General features: G+C 56.7%; 1 long non-coding RNA gene across 1 annotated transcript; it reads left to right on the top strand.

Annotated features, from left to right (window-relative positions):
- Nucleotides 1-298: 298 nt before the first annotated feature.
- On the top strand, nucleotides 299-946 carry LOC307177845. Its single transcript, XR_013825096.1, has 3 exons — nucleotides 299-423; nucleotides 661-763; nucleotides 892-946. It is a non-coding gene; the product is annotated as an uncharacterized lncRNA (long non-coding RNA).
- The last annotated feature ends 3,235 nt before the right edge of the window (nucleotides 947-4,181 follow it).

Below are 4,181 nucleotides of genomic sequence, written 5' to 3'. Positions count from 1 at the left end.
CCATCTCGGGAAAACACTCCTCTCAGCTTTGACGCCTCGGCTTAGCGGGCTCTTCGTCCAGGAAGCCCCGCCCCCGCCCCGCCCGATCTCTCCAGCTGCAGGTAAGGGCCCTCCTATCGTGTTATAGTTGTTAATTTGTTCATATCTGCCCTTGGGCCATGAGGGCAGTTGCTGCCGTGTCAATCCTTGATCATCCCCGCATCCTGTTCAGGGTTTCACGTGCAGCAAGAACAAATGAACATTCAGAGAAGGAAGGAAAGAAGGAAGAAATGAATGAACCGCGACAAGTGGCAGATATTCTGATCCCCGGCCTCAGCCTCGTGCTGGGAGGGACAGGGCAAGGCAGCCCAGTGTGGGCGTTTCAGCTGTGGGTGCGCAGGGAATCAGCTGTGTGCATGGTCCATTAGACCAGAGAGCGAGCAGGTAAGGCCTTCCCCTCCCCTCTGCAGGGAGAATATGGTGGGACTGACCCAGGGACTCATGCAAGATGGGGGTAGGCAGGGCAGGAGAGGGTGGGGAGAGTGTAGCTCTGGGGTATTGGGGCTCCTTCAGGGGAGACAGGAAACCTAGAGTGGAGACAGAGCGCTAGCTGGAGAGTAAGCCCTGGTTGGAGTCCTAGCTTTGTTGGACCCCTTGGTAGACGTTGGCCTCCCCATTTAGGCCTGTGAACTGAGAAAGTCTGATGACATAATCTCTGGACCTGCTGTCCTCCTGATGTGGGCTGGGAGCCCTGCGACCTCAAGAGACATTGTGACCAGAGGAAGTGAGTGAGATGGTGACGGGCAACAGGAGTGGGGTTCGTGATGCCCCTACTGCTGCAGTGGGAGGGGTGGTCTGATCCCTGGGAAGAGCCCCTCCCACCCCAGCGCCTCTGCTATTGCCACTCCTCAGGTTCAATTACCAGATCAGCTTTCAAATCGGGCTCCAGCCAGTAACTTCACAGGAGAAAATGATTATGTGATTATTTCAACCTTGCTCCAAACAACGTTTGAATTGGATCTGGGAAAAGGCGATTTGGGCACCGGAGGGTCCATGCGAGGGCAGGCGCGGGAGTGGCAGCAGCCTCGGAGTGTCAGGCGGCGCCTGCCGGCCCCGGAACTTTGCATGGTGGTACATGCTTCCCAGCCACTCCCCAGACCCTCACCCTCTCCCTGACGTTCAGGCTGCATCCAGGGTTAGCCTCGGCAGGAAAGAAAACGTTGGTGGTGGTGCTGGTAAGGGGCATTTCCCAGGCAAGCAGGTTGGGGGAGCAGACAGGATCCAGCAGCCGTGTTTCCTGCCCAGAGCACCCCGTCAGTCACTTGGAAAACTGCTTTTCTGCCAATCTCCTTTCTCTGCCTTCAACTCCAGCCCACCCGGGGGTAAACTTTTGCTCAAACAAGTTTAGCCCTGAGGAAGCAGAATTGGGAAGAACGTCTGCTTTTCCAGAACCCAGCAGAGCCTTCTAGAGGGATTTGGGATTACCTGCTCCAGGGATCACTCAGCCAGTTTTCTCCCTATTAGATAGTCGAGACTTTCTGAGCCTCAGTTTCCCCAGCTGTCAAAGAGAGAGTTGGTCCTAGGTGACTCCTAAGGTCCCTCCCAGCTCTGAAGGAAGCCGTTTCAGCTCATTCCCTGCGTGTCCTCTGTGAGGCTGGGGAAGTCCAACCCTAGATCCTCGGTGGCCAGTTCCGTGGAGACGTGTGGGCTCCAAGCCTTGCAGGGCCCTTCTGCCTGGCAGCTGAGGAGGTTCCGCCTCATCCCTGAGCCAGCGCTCAGCCAGGTGCCAGGTGGGGAGACTAAGCCTGGAGTTGGGGCAGAAGGGCAGGGGCGGGTGTGCCCCAGAGGTTGAGGGGTCTGGAGGAGGGACAAGGGATGGTCCACCTCGGACTCCATCTCCGTGTGTCTCGAGGCCTGGCTTTCTCAGGACTCCCTCTAAAGACTTACCTGTTACCTTAACAAACACCATGTCATCACTTTTTTTTTTAATAAATTTATTTTATTTATTTTTGGCTGCATCGGGTCTTTGTTGCTGCACGCAGGCTTTATCTAGTTGCGGCGAGCGGGGGCTACTCTTCGTTGCAGTGCGCGGGCTTCTCATTGCAGTGTCTTCTCTTGTTGCGGAGCGTGGGCTCTAGGCATGCGGGATGCAGAGTTGTAGCACAGGGCTCAGTCGTTGTGGCTCGCGGGCTCTAGAGCGCAGCCTCAGTAGTTGTGGCGCACAGGCTTAGTTGCTCCGCGGCATGTGGGATCTTCCTGGACCAGGGCTCGAACCCGTGTCCCCTGCCTTGGCAGGCGGATTCTTAACCACTGCGCCACCAGGGAAGTCCATCACTTTTTAAAAATTGCTTACAAGCTGCCATTTTGGAGACTGTGCTCTGGGGAGCTACTCGCAGCAGGAGTGAATGTGCCCCCCACACACACCTCGCCCCCAAGACGTGGACACTGGGCCTGCAGGGAGGACTGGCTGGGCCCTGGTGGACCTCAACATCTGCCGGTCATCACCAAGGGTTTACCGGGCACTTGGTGGGCATGGGTGGAGGGACAGTGAGGCAGGTGCAAAGGGAATAGAAAGCGCTGGTTAAACTCATACACCAGTTGTTAAGCGCCTACTGGGTGCCGGGCACGGGACCAGTTCTGTCAGGGGGAAGCTGACAACCTTCTGGGAGACAGGACACACCCCTTCCCAGAATAACCTGAAACTTTGAGACTTCACAGAAAAGACGGTGAAGAAAGAAGGCCTCAAGCACTTAGAAGCCATCAGTCTCAATAGGGCGAAGCCAGGTGGACTTCCCGCAGGAAACGGGTCTGGGCCCGGTTTGGCCGTGGGGAGGTTGGCGGGCTTTCTGAAGAACCACACAGCTGAGATGCACAGGGAGAAGAGGCAGGGAGGGAAAGAAGGTAACCTTCGTGTTCCTGTTCGCATCTTGTGCCTCACAACACCCCCTGGGGTGGGGTGCACGTACGATCTCCATTGTACAGGCTAGGATCCTGGCCGGCAGCGCACACGGTCAGGAGGGACAGGAAGCAAGGTCTGCCTGTGCCTCACAGCCTGTCCTTCTGGCATTCCCTGGGCTGGCCCCTCGCTGAGAACACCAGCAGGCAGAAGCCCAGGGCTCTGTCGGGAATTAGGGGGCCGGTTCCAGGGAACTTCTGGGATGCAAGAGGATTTGGGAATAGGATCTGAGACAAACAGGACCCCACCTTCCTGGCGAGTGCCTGCTTAGGGATGGGGTTTCAGAGGCGCAGATCACAGGGGAAAATTATATCGTCAAAGAGGAAAATCGGCACTGCCGTCCCTCCTTCACTCATTAATTTCTGGGGAAGTATGAGCTGTCAGCAAGCAGCGGCCTTCAATTCAAATTACAGAATCTGAATTCTTAATTTCTCCTAATCCATCAGTGAGCTGCCTTCCTGGGCTAATATTAGCAGCGCTGGCGAGTCTTGTCGCGGACTCACTGATGTCTCCCTCCCCCTGAAGAAAGCCCTAATCGATATAGCCGGCCCTGGGGTGGACCCCTCGGAGGCAGGCACCCCCCCTCCCCACTCCCCAGCTGCCTCCAGTTCCAGGAAAAGAGTGTGGAGTTTGGGGGGAGTCCCTGGAGAGACGGGAGAGCAGAGGAGAGGTAGGGAAGATGGAATCAGAGCCTGAGAGAGACTTGGAACAAGGGAGGGAGGGACGGGGAGACAGGAGGAAAGACAAAATTAGCGAGACTCAGAGAGGCAGAGGCAGAGAGTGATGGAGAGACGGAGCCAGAGGTCCCAAGAGATGGATGGAGACCGATGTGCGGAGGAGAGAGAGAGCCCTCCGGAACCTAGGGCCAAAGTACACACTGACTTTCTTCAGGGAGAAAACACAGCAAAGCGAAAGCGAAGCCCCATAGACCTCCCACGGCACCATGGGGAGTGTCGTGTCCCACGGAGAAAGTGGCCCCCAGAACACTGGGCCCACGTGTCCCCTTTGCCTAGAGGTTTTCTGGAGTCAGGCGCCTCTAATCAAATCATAGCACAAAGGCCTCCTCTGCCAGGAAGCCCTCTTGCTTTCTATCTGGCAGCACTACCTCTTTACCCTTGGGCAGTAGCGCCCTCTCCTGGTCAGCTCTCTGGGTCCTGGAGGCACTCTACCGCTGTCTCTCTGCACAGGTGGGGAAATCACGGTAGATGAAAGAGTGGGGATGGCCGCTAGGCTGAGCGCCATCTGT

The sequence above is a fragment of the Stenella coeruleoalba genome (assembly GCF_951394435.1).
Source record: "Stenella coeruleoalba genome assembly, chromosome: 19".
NCBI classification, from domain to species: Eukaryota; Metazoa; Chordata; class Mammalia; order Artiodactyla; family Delphinidae; genus Stenella; species Stenella coeruleoalba.
The sequence above is the reverse complement of the archived record's forward strand: the minus strand, read 5'-3'. Positions and strand labels throughout refer to the sequence as shown.